Source organism: Papaver somniferum, chromosome 6 (assembly GCF_003573695.1).
Source record: "Papaver somniferum cultivar HN1 chromosome 6, ASM357369v1, whole genome shotgun sequence".
In the NCBI taxonomy this organism is placed as follows: Eukaryota; Viridiplantae; Streptophyta; class Magnoliopsida; order Ranunculales; family Papaveraceae; genus Papaver; species Papaver somniferum.
The window spans coordinates 1871053-1884516 of NC_039363.1; positions in this window are offsets into that span (position 1 = coordinate 1871053).

Here is a 13464-nt window from a genome sequence, read left to right on the forward strand (position 1 = left end):
TTTTTTTTAGGTTATTTTTCTTTTTCTTTTGCACTTTACTTTATTTGGACTTTGGACTGGACTCTTGGACTTTATTATTATTTTTTTAAACCCTACGGAAGGGTAGTTAAATACAAACTGTGTGCAGGGAAGGACGGTGATTACAATATCACCTCGGCCCCTCGGGTTCGCACACGGCATATGAGTTGTGGCCCGAGTCGACGACAACGGTTCATCCCCCGTCTGGTAAGGGAGGTAAGTCCAATCGAAACACTCGCGAATCTCCTGCAAGCGGGTTACTGTATTCCTTAAGGTGATCATTGATTGAGGACGAATTTGGACTGTCTTTATTTTCCTAGTAAAGGGCAAGGCCTGGCCTAAACAAGATAAGGGTTCGGATTTCATCACCGCTCCCTTCTTGCCCGCTTTTGGAGAACAAAACCTAACGCGAACCCAAGCTTTAAAATCTGATTAGAAAGAGACCTATAGGGTATCGAGCTTGTTAGGAAAAATTTCCGAAGCATATTGGTTATTCTTTTAGCATACTTCGAAGTTCATGACGGTTTCTGTGAGTTGAATGCGTGACTGCGCCGCCTTGTGATAGTGGTGAGGCCTTGGGTATCAAAGCTCCACTGAGCTTCCCTCGCCTCGATTCAACTTACTTTGACTCGGATTGATTCCATAGGCGTTTGCTTAAATTGTAACGAATTCCCCTTCGAGAGATAGAAGCTGGTCTAGAAACAATCTAAGTGAGACATCATGCTTGTTGTTTGCTAGAAATCTCTAGGTTTGCTGTGGTAAAATCGAGTCAGCCTGTTGTGTGATTGCTAGAACCTTCCTGTTAGGATTTTTATTTCTTTTTGATTTTTTTAGTGTATGCCCGATTTTGTTTATAAGGCTTGGAAAAGAAATACTCTAGGTCGATTGATTAGCGAAAAACCTAGTAGTTCTTCTGATTTAAGCAGGGAGCTCGAAGACTGTTCTTTTGAGAGCCCTGTTTTTGGAAACTTCAGTTTTGAGAATCTGTCTCTTCGTGAAAATCTCATAACCCCTAATACTTCTGTTGTGCCAGCGATGGCAACTTTGAAAGATTACATGTTCCCAACTAGGACCAACCGAGCTTCGTGCATTAAATTGCCAGCCACTACGGCTAATTTCGAGATAAAACCTAGTATTCTCCAAATGATCCCTATATTCTTAGGAAAAGATGATGAGAACCCTTATTTCCATATTAGGGACTTTGAGGAAATTTGTGGGACAATTAGAATAAAAGACCTTACTGATGAAGTCTTGAAACTTAAGATGTTTCCCTTTTCCTTGAGAGATAAAGCCAAGACCTGGCTGAACAACCTACCATCTGAATCCATTGAAACATGGCAGGAACTTATTGCCGCTTTCTATATGAAATTCTACCCTAAGCATAAAACTGCTGCTGTTAGGCAGACAATTAGTGCTAGTGCGCAACAAGAGGGAGAGTCTCTTTATAGATTTTTAGAGAGATTCAATGATCTCCTATCTCAGTGTCCTCACCATGGATTTGATAAGATGAAACTCATACAAATTATTTATGATGGTTTAGACTATTCGACCAAAGCCATGGTTGAGTCTATGTGCGCTGGTGAGTTCACTAGTAAAAGTGCTGATGATGCTTTTACCTTCTTAGAAGTTATCGCTGAAAAATCCCAACAGTGGGAATCTTGTATTGAACCCCCTAAAAGACTCTTGGTCAATAGAAGTAGCACCAATGTGGTAGATACGAGTTTTGCGTCTGATGCTAAGTTTGCTGCTTTGTCTAGAAGGTTAGAAGCGTTAGAAATGGGTCAACCTAAAAATAAGTCCCTTGTTGAACCTAATAGAGCCTCTCAAATCTCTAGTTGTGAAATAGAGACCGATAACTCATTTTGGGAAGGTCAGGTTAGTGAAGAGCAAGCTCATGCTATCTATAACAATGCTAGGATTGAGAACCGTCAGAAGTTTGACCCCTACTCAGAGACCTACAACCCTGGTTGGAGAAACCATCCTAATTTCTCTTGGTCTAAGGTCCAGAATCAAGGACAGTCTAGTAATTCTCAGCCTCCCCCAGGTTTTGGTTATATTAAGAACCCTTCAGGACAGACCCAGAACCCATCTGAGAATAGAATAACTAGCTTAGAGGAAACCCTTAGTATATTAAGGAAGAACCAGGAAATGCTATCGCAAAGCCAGGAAATGTTAGTAAAAAGCCAGGGTAATTTTCAAGAGGAAACCAAACAGAATTTTAAGAATAGTGCCCAGTCTTTTGCTAAATTAGAACTTCAAGTCGGCCAAATAGCTAAGTATATTAATGAGAGAGAGGAAGGAAGGTTCCCTAGTAATACTGATCCTAACCCTAGAGGAGAGAAATCGTACAGTCATGTTAACTCTGTTACGACCCTTAGGAGTGGAAGGAAAGTTGATAATAAGGTCGGCATACCTGAAAGTGAACATGTTGTAGTTCACCCTTATGAACCAGAAAATGAGGAGACTGATAGAGTCTCCAAAGAGACCAATGAGGGTCCTGATGATCCCGGATTTGTTCCCAGAGCCCCGTTCCCACAGCTGCTAGTTCTGACTAGGAGGGAGTCCAACTTTAATGATATATTGGAGGTTTTTAAGCAGGTTAATATCAACCTTCCATTATTAGATGCAATTAGGCAGATTCCCTCTTATGCAAAGTTCCTTAAGGACTTGTGTACGCGAAAGCGTAAGCTCAGTGTCCAGAAGAAAGCCTTCATAGCTAGTCACGTGAGTTCTATTATTCAGAATACCACTACTCCAAGTATAAAGACCCAGGGTCCCCTACCATTGCTTGTACAATAGGTAAGTACCGTGTTGAGAAAGCATTGCTTGACTTAGGAGCCAGTGTGAGCTTACTTCCATACCATGTGTACCTTAAGCTAGGACTTGGTGAGATGAAACCTACACAGATGACACTTCAGTTAGCTGATAGGTCCGTCAAAATTCCTCGTGGTGTGATCGAGGATGTTCTCATAGAGGTAGACAAGTTTATATATCCGGTGGATTTTGTTATCCTAGATACCCAACCTGTCCCTGACCCAGAGAACCAAATACCAGTGATTTTAGGTCGCCCGTTTTTAGCTACATCCAATGCCATCATTAACTGTCGAAATGGTATTATGAATTTGTCTTTTGGTAATATGACTATTGAGCTGAACATTTTTAATATTAGTAAGCTACCCTCTGAACTAGATGACTCGAATATAGAAGAGGTGAACATGATAGGAACATTAGTCGAGGAGTCATTACCAAACACTTTGTTAGAAGATCCATTATAGAAATGCCTAGCTCACTTTGGGATTGATTTTGATGATGATAAGGTGATTAATGAGGTGAATGCTTTGTTAGATTCAACCCCTTTGTTAGATACTAGTAATGAATGGAAACCTAAGTTCGAACCACTACCAGTTTATAAGTCTACCCTAGTTCCTTCTTTAGAAGAGCCTCCTAAGTTGGATCTAAAACCATTGCCAGATACCCTGAAATATGTGTTTTTAGGCCCGTCTGAGACTTTACCTGTGATTGTTTCTTCCGACTTGGATAGAGATCAGGAAAGTAGGCTAGTAACCGTCATTCAAAACAACAAGGAAGCTTTAGGGTGGACCATAGCAGAGATTAAGGGTATAAGTCCTACTGTTTGTATGCATCAGATATATTTAGAGGAAGACACCAAACCTTCTAAGGAGATGCAACGTCGACTAAACCCCAATATGAAAGAAGTAGTTCGAACTGAGGTTCTTAAGCTATTAGATGCATGCATTATCTACCCTATTTCAGACAGTAAGTGGGTCAGCCCCGTTCAGGTTGTTCCCAAGAAACCTGGTATTACTGTAGTCCAGAATGATAACAATGAGTTAATCCCGACCCGAGTGACCACGGGTTGGCGTGTTTGTATTGACTATAGGAAATTGAAAAAGGTCACTAGGAAGTACCACTTTCCCCTTCCCTTCATCGACCAGATGCTAGAGAGATTAGCTGGACATAGTCACTATTTCTTTTTAGATGGCTACTCTGGATATAATCAGATCGTTATTTCCCAGAAGACCAGGAGAAAACCACTTTTACCTGTCCATTTGGTACCTTTGCGTATAGACGCATGCCTTTCGGGCTATGTAATGCCCCTGCGACTTTTCAGCGTTGCATGATGAGCATATTTTCTGACATGGTAGAACGGTTCTTAGAGGTCTTTATGGATGATTTTTCAGTGTTTGGTTCATCTTTCGATGAGTGCTTGCATCATTTGTCATTAGTTTTGACTAGGTGTAAGGAAAAGAATTTAGTGCTTAATTGGGAGAAATATCACTTTATGGTTCGTTCAGGAATTGTTCTTGGGAATATTGTATCTTCAAAGGGTATAGAGGTAGATAGAGCCAAAGTTGATCTTATTAAAACTTTACCGGTCCCAAAAACCATAAGAGATATTAGGTCATTCTTAGGGCATGCTGGTTTTTATCGTCGTTTCATTAAGGATTTTAGCTTGATGTCTAGACCTCTTTGCAATTTGCTTGCAAAAGATGTTAAGTTTGTCTTTGATGATGCTTGTTTAGAGGCTTTTGAGAAGCTTAAGTCATTACTCACTACCGCCCCCATAGTCCAGGCACCCAACTGGAACCTACCCTTTGAGATCATGTGTGATGCTTCAGATTATGCTATTGGTGTTGTGCTAGGTCAGCGAGAAAATAAGTTACTTCATGTGATTTACTATGCTAGCAAAACTCTGAATGATGCCCAGTTGAACTATACCACTACCGAGAAGGAACTATTAGCCATTGTGTTTGCCTTAAACAAGTTTAGACCCTATCTCTTAGGTTCTAAGATCATCATATATACTGATCATGCTGCTTTAAAATATCTTTTGTCTAAGAAGGATACTAAACCTAGATTAATTAGGTGGATTCTGTTGTTGCAAGAGTTTTCTCCAGACATTAGAGACAAAAAGGGTGCCGAAAATGTTGTAGCAGATCACTTTTCTAGGCTAGTTGTTAGTTCCCTAGATGATTCCCTTCTTATAAGGGATAGCTTTCCTGATGAACAATTGTTCTTTGTTACCCAATTACCTTGGTATGCGAATATAGTGAACTATCTTGTTACTGGTCGAATGCCCCAACATTGGGGTAAACAAGATCGTTCTAGATTTTTAGCTGAGGTTAAGCACTTCTTTTGGGATGATCCTTATTTGTTTAAGTATTGTCCAGACAAGATTATTAGGAGATGTATACCTGAGAGTGACCAGTCCAGTATTATTTCCTTTTGTCATGATCATGCTTTTGGGGTCACTTTAGTGCTAAGAAGACTGCTGCTAAGATATTGCAGTGTGGATTCCATTGGCCTTCGTTGTTTAAAGACTCCCATAGTTATTGTGTTACTTGTGAACGTTGCCAGAAATCAGGAACCATTTCCCGTTTTTTACATGATGCCCTTGAACCCGATTTTGATTGTTGAGGTCTTTGATGTGTGGGGTATTGACTTTATGGGTCCGTTCCCTAATTCTTTTGGTAACCTATACATCCTTGTCGCTGTAGACTATGTCTCTAAGTGGATTGAAGCGGTTGCGTGTAAAACCAATGACCATAGGGTTGTGATAGAGTTCTTGAAAGAAAATATACTTACACGTTTTGGTACACCGCGAGCTATAATTAGTGATGGAGGGTCGCACTTTTGTAATGGACCTTTTAGGCTTTTAATGAAGAAATATGGTATTACTCATAAGGTAGCTACCCCGTATCATCCACAGACTAGTGGTCAAGTTGAGGTTTCTAATAGGGAGATAAAACGTATATTAGAGAAAACAGTTAATCCTAATCGGAAAGACTGGTCGTCTGGGCTTACTGATGCCTTATGGGCTTACCGTACTGCGTTTAAGACCCCTATTGGAATGTCGCCTTATCGGCTTGTTTATGGCAAGGCATGTCATTTACCTGTTGAGTTAGAACATAGAGCTTATTGGGCTGTTAAGCAGCTAAATTTTTCACTTGACAAGGCAGGATCCCATAGGAAACTCCAGCTCAATGAGTTGTAAGAGATTCGTAGAGATGCGTATGATAGTGCGAAGGAGTATAAGAACAAAATGAAACTTGTGCATGATAGGAATATTCTAAGAAAGACATTTTCTCCAGGTCAAAAAGTTCTTCTGTATGATACCCGCTTACATCTTTTCCCTGGGAAGTTGCGTTCTCGGTGGACGGGTCCTTTTATTGTTCGCACTGTTTTTCCTCATGGAGCTGTTGAAATTAAGTCACCGGATGGTAGTAGTTCTTCGAAGGTTAACGGTCAGAGATTGAAACCCTTTTTAGAGCCCTTGCCTACAGGTGATGTTGAGGAGGTCCCTCTGGAGGACCCTGTTTACCCTTGATTGACTATCGAGGCGGATTGTATGTTGTATATTAGTTTTTGATTTTCTTCACCCAGGTACTATCTTTCCAACTTCTCCTCGTGTTTTGTTACTTTTGGTACTGCTCTTTCATTAAAAACATTGAGGACAATGTTAGATTTAAGTTTGGGGGTGGGGGAGAAACTTTTTGTTAGTTTTAAGTTGCAATAAATAAACTCCAGAGCCTAGAAATTTACGCCTATTAAGGATAGCACTAACCAATCTAAGTGGATGGAAACATTTTTGTTTTAGGAGTTGAGGAATCAATCTGACTAGATGGAAACATCTATAGAGTCTATTCATAAAAGCACAGAGCTCAGGTGTTAGAAATAACATGATAGTTTCGCCATATCTTGTCGAGTCCTTTTCACTTTCTATTTTTAGTTTTCTTTTGTTTCAAGTGATTTGGTGGGGCACACGATTCAAGTTGTTACCTTTGCTAGGGTGAAATAGAGTGACTGGGTTACCTTTACAAAAAAAAAAAAAAAAAAAAAGACTGGACCAGTTAGACCAATCGGAATAAGTATAAACACTTGGATAGCAATATGCGTGTGTTCTCCCTGTTTCCGTCGCCTAAGCAAGCGTGGAATGCAGGACCCGTGGGAACTATCGTGTAATCTGCTGACAAGAAGCATGCGCTTGGATCCAAAAGATCTATTCATGCCGTTAAGTTAAAAAAAAAAATGGTTATTGTTATGTGTAGTCAACTGCTGGTTCCCTTGTGTTTGCCAGTTTGTTGATCTAGATTTAAGTTATTGACCACTGGTTCCCTTGTATATGCCAGTGCGTTAATATTATAGTCAGATCGGTATCTCAGTCATTTAGGTTAGGTTCACCTTGGCAGAGGCCTTCAGACATATATGGGAAACACCGTTCACTTTTCAACCATCTACATTTTTCTTTTTCCATCTTCTTAATCTTTTCATGAGATTAGTCTGACTCCGATTATGATGTCCATCGTGAAACTATCTTAGTAGAGCTCTGTCACTTATATGAATTTTAGTATGCTTGAGTGCAAACTCGTATACACCAATTGGAATTTCGCGTCAGGGTACTTCCTCCTGTAATTAATAAGTATGCCAACCAAGGGGGTTCTTTAGTGCTTTCCAAGATTTTTCGTAGATATCTAGGGTTTGGAGTATTGGTTTTTGTGGGTACACCTCTGATAAACCCACCCGAGTTTAACTCGGTCACTTTTCAAGAATAAATTTTGCTCGAGGACTAGCAAATAATAAGTTTGGGGGTATTTGATAGACACATTTTTGTGTCCAATTTGTTCTCAATACTATATATTGTTGGCACTTGATTTTGTACTAATTTTGTTATTTTATGTATTTGTAGGTATTTTTTTGGAAATAAATATTTTAAGAAAATTCGGCTCGAAAAGTTGATTTTGGCACCCGGAGGACACGTGTTATTCGGACTCCGAAGTTTGGATAAGGGGTAACCTAATTACTAAGGGGCACCCCCAGGTCACCCCCAAGGCATCTGCTATTCGCACCCCAGTCCAGGATAAGGGGCACCTTCTTCAACAATTCAAATTCTCAAAATTGGCGGGAAAAATGTTCACACACGAGAATTTTCGATCGAAGAAATGAAGTAGTGGTAGGTCAATTCAATGGCTGAATTTTGGTAGAAAGATGTGATTTAGCCTAAGGAAGATAGTTTGGGTGTCGAATTTGATCGGAATTGGATGGAAATATCGATTTGATTCTCGAGCTCAAAACAGAGCTACACGGAGTGAACACGGCCTGTACACGGTGTTGTGTGTGTTTTGGTTGTGCATGGAAGTGTTTTGGAGGAGTTGGATGACTTATGAGGCATGTAACTGAATCTTATTTCAATCTGGATTTCTTCTCAAGCAACTGAATAAAACAAGATTCTCTCTTATTCCCAAGACTGCAACTCCACATAAGCTTGAGGACTCCAGACCTATAGATTTATGAAACACCTCATACAAGTTGATCTCTAAGATCATAGCTAGAAGGATGAAAAAACATATTGGAAGAATAATTTCACCTATGCAAGCTGCATATGTTCCAAGGAGGTTAATTTCTGAAAATATCTCTCTTGTGCAAGAAATGGTTCATAGTATGAAGAGATAATCTAGAAGTGTTGGTTCTATAGCTTTTAAGATAGACATGTCAAAAGCATTTGACAGGTTAGAATGGGATTTTCTAATTCAGGTTCTTATACAGTTTGGTTTTTGTGATAAGTGGTGTCCATTTATTTATCAGTGCATAAGTACTACACAAGTGGAAGTGCTTCTAAATGGTTCTCCATGTCAATCTTTTCATCCTTATAGAGGTATTAGGCAAGGAGATCCCTTGTCTCCATACCTCTTTATCATTGCAATGGAATCTCTTTCTAGAAAGCTTGCATTTTGTGAACAAACCAAATTATTTCTGGGGTCAAGATAGCTAGGAGAGCTCCTAGAATTAATCATCTCTTATTTTCAGATGATTGTATCCTATTCTCAAAGGCTAACTTGGATCAAACTAGAAATGTTTTTGAAGTTATTGAAGAATTTAGCAAGTGCTCAGGTCAGGTCATTAACTTCAACAAGTCTTCAGTTTATTTCAGCAACAATATCAGTCCATCTGCTTGTAATACCTTAGCTGGTATTCTTCAAGTTCCCATTATTGATTCCAAAGAAAAATATCCTGGTCTTCCATTCTTTATTGGCAGAAATAAAAAAGTTCCTTTTTCTATTTTGGTTGAGAAGACTGAAGCTAGATTATCTAAATGGAATTCATCTAACCTTTCTGAGCCAGGGAGAACAGTTATGGTCAAGCATGTTCTTAATGCTTTTCCTGTTTACCATATGACTTCATTCAAACTCCCTGATCAAACAATCAAAGAACTAAATTCCATACAAGGTAAATTCTGGAGAAGAAAAGATACAAATAAGGGTGCGGTTATTTCTTGAAAAAACTTGAGCAGAGATAAAGAAGAGGGTGGTCTTGGTTTTAGAGATTTAGAATGCTTTAATAAAACTTTTCTTTCTAAATATGCTTGGAGACTCTCTACCAGAGCTTCAGATCTGTGGTCAGAAGCTATAAGTGCTAAATATTACCCTAATGGATATATATTTGAGTACACAGTTAAAGATGATTCTTCTTTTGCTTGGAGAAGTATAAGTTCTCAAATCCAGTTTATAAAGGATAACAACTTTTGGAGTCTTGGCAATGGTTCTTTAATTAGGATTTGGAAAGATGTCTGGATTCCTGGTCTTAATTCTCCTCCTGAACCAAAGATAAATGCTATAAGTCCTTCCACTTACATATTAGTAAAGGATTTATTCATTACAGAATCAGTTGCATGGAACATTGGTCTTCTGTATGATCTCTTCTCCCCAGATTTCGTAGGTACCATTATGAGTTTATCCACACATCCTTCTCAGGAAGATAAGTTAATATGGAAGTTAGAAAAGAATGGTTCCTTCACTGTATAATATGCTTACAAGAGAATTTATGATGAAACTCATGGTCATTCAGATTTCACTGTTGAAAGAAAAGCGATATTCAGAACTATGTGGAGACTCCCTATTTTACTAAGGATAAAACATTTCATTTGGAAATGTTTACGTGAGATACTGCCTACCAAAGCAAGAAGACTTAGATTCTCAGCAAATGCAGATATAAACTTCCCCTTGTGTGGTTTAGCAGAAGAGAGTGCTTCTTATATTATTCTCCATTGTAGTTACTCTAGAGCTGTCTGGTTTGGTAGCACGGGCCTACAGTTTGATCCTCACTGTCAATTAACTCAGGAAAGATCAAACTGGATTCATCGGTTTAGTTGTGAAATTCTTACTTCTGAAACTATGACTAGAAGAATGGTGACTGCTTGGTCAATTTTTGGAAAGAAAAGTGTTCCAAGGTCTTTGATAATAATTTACTAGAGCCACAAAAACTTATTCTTAGGATAACTACTTTGTCCCTAGATCGTTATGAATCTAAGAAGAAAATTCCAACTAAGTTAGTATCAAGGGAAGAAAGAACTAATCTAAAATGGACGCCACCTATTGTTGGATTTTTCACTGTCAATTTAGACGGTTCCTTTGATCATTGCAATAAAACTGCAGGAACTGGATTGATTCTACGTAATTTTGCAGGTACATCCAGAGGAGCAAAATGTACCTACGTTGAACAAGCATTAAGTCTGGAGCATGTGGAGGGATTAACGTTATGGGAGGCTGTGAAGTGTATTGAGCAGCTGAAGTTGGATGCAGTTATTTTTGAGACGGGCTCCATGATACTAGTTGAAGTTGTTACTAAAGGCCATTTCAACATAAATTGGAAGTTTCATCATTTCATTAGGGATGTTATTCTTTGTTTTAGCAAGTTCAAAAACCGGAAAATCTATTATGTTGTGGCAGACATTCTTTCTAGGATAGCTCGTACAGAGAAACTTTCCAAAGAATGGTCTGATTCCACTCCTAGTTGTATTTCTGATCAACTCTAGATTGAATCTCTGGGGTGATCTTTTCCTTTATAAAATTATTTCTTCGTATCAAAAAAAAAAAAAAGAAAAAAGAAAAATTATGATTTCATTTAATGTTTCTTTGAATATCTTGATTTAAGATGCGATTCAATAATTAAAGATTAATAAATTTTGATTCATAATGAGAGGGGTTACAGAAACGATGACCATCAGATGTTTTTCGTTGGGATGAGACTGGGATGGTCGGATGCAACGTTTGTCTCTCAAAATGTTATCCGACCGTCCAAACTCAAAAATCCATTATGTTTTGTATTATAGATTCGCTGACACATTTTTCATTATACCATTAGTTTAGGAACTTGAGTTAGAGGGAAACGTTAAGAGATGAACAAATAACTTGAGTTAGAGGGAATCTTAATTAGATCAAAATCATTCTCATTTGGTTCTCACTGGGCTATGAAACAAACAAATTTCTTTAACTCTTTTACGTGAAATATAGATCGTGGGTGCGAGCAAGTAGACCACCTCACAAATCTTATAAAATTAGTTTTAAGTTCCATTTTAGTATGGTATTGTAAGTGCCTCTAATCGTTGTCTGCGAATGTAGAAAAAAAGTGAAGAAATGAGCACGGGTTAAATGGATTACTTGGAAAAAGAGGTTAGGATAGATAATGAAATAATAATTTGGCTTTTCTTTCTCCACTTCCCGATGTCTAATTTTTAAATTCAGAAAATATAAATAAGATATAACAACTTTGGTTAGACATGAACTCAAGTTAAACATATAACGAATAGTTATGGGAGGACTGTGCACCCCTGGATGCATTCCAACTTCTAAAAGCTCGGTGGAGGATCTTTTAAAAGCTAGGAAGACATAATTTTTGGTCCCACCTAAATTTAATGCTTAATTTAATTTTTTTATTCCTATTTAATTTTATAAATGATTTTTTATACCCTTAAATTTAAATTCAATTGCTTTTTTATTTCTTATATTTTGTTTTTTAAATATTATTTATTTTATTTTCAAACTAACTTATATACCATTTCATTAATTTGCCAATATAAAAATAAAAACAAATATTAACTATTTTGTTCTTCCATAGTTCTTTCTTCGGCCCAAGGTGTTCAACAGGGTGACCCTCTTGGTCCCTTCTTATTTGCACTAGCTCTCCATCCCCTTATAGAGAAGACTGCTTCCCAATGCACCTTAGACCTTCATGCCTGGTACCTAGACGATGGTACTATTACAGGCGATACTATGGAAGTGTCTAAGGCTTTGAAAATTATATAAGAGGAAGGTCCTAGCTGTGGTTTGCATTTGAATGTCTCAAAGACGGAATTTTTTTTTGCCTTCATATGATCCAAGAAGAGGTATTGAGTCTACTTTGCCTTCTAGTATTGGTAAGCCAGTTAATGGACTTAAACTTCCTGGTGAGCCGGTCAGTCCAGATTCAGAGTTCTTCAATAGCATGGTGTTTAAAAGTGTGGATTCTATTATTCAGCTTATGAGCAAAATACATGAACTACAGGACCCTCAATGTGAATTATTGCTTTTACGTAATTGCACACGGGTCTATAGGTTATATTTCACCTTCCGACACATGTCCCAAATCTATTCAGCTTCCAACTGATCGTTTTCACAGGCATCTTATGCAAAATTTACGTCGTTTAATAGTTTGTGATGGTGCAGGTGTTGGATTGGTTCAGCAAAGGCTTGTTATTGTTCCTACAACGGCTGATTTAGGTATGTATTGTTACTTAACGTCTCACGCTCAAACTCAACATATGCAGAACAAAATCCTGAATTTGCCGGATTCCTTAGATCTTTGCCTCAGTTATCAACATGCTTTACATGTTTTTACTCAATCTTGTGGTCTCTCTTCTAGTTTCAATATCAATGATACTGCCCCCCATTTCATGAAGTCCTTGGAAGTTATTCATTTTGGTGCTGTCAAAGAAAATATACCCACTAGTTACTCCCTTTTACCGCGTGAAGCAACCCTGTGGAAATGCAATAAATCTGAACATACTATGGATTTCCTTAAGGCTATTCCCATCCCCAGTATCAATCAGGATGCTGGACCTAAGCAGTTCAGCGTCGTCTTACAATATTGGTTGGGCATACCTTTCTTTGAGGAGGAAAATTTGTGTTCTTGTTGGAACAAGCCCATGGGCGTTTTTGATGACCATACTATTCACTGTGCTAGTGAAGTTGGGCTTAAAGAAGTCTCTTTGGGTTTCCTTTCAAACACGGATAATGAACTCATACCCGCCGACACTATGGTTTATAATTGGGAAGATGGTAAGGATGTTTGCATGGATGTGACTGGTGTCTCACCTTTCACAAGTGCTAGGAAACGTAAAATCGTTTCAGGACATGCCATCGCAGCAACTATCACTCGCAAGAATAAAAAATATTTGGAAAAATGTACTTTGCATGGTTACGGGTTCGTATTTTATCCTTTTCTACATTAGATGAGCTCGGAGTAGATACTATATCTTTTCTGAAAAGATCAAGAAATTCTATGGCTAGGCACGATGCCAACTTTAAGTTAAGCAGTACCCTTTTTCAAAACTAGACGTTGTTATTCAAAAAGGTGTTGGCGCTCAGCTTGTCGCTAGGATGCCCTCTATTC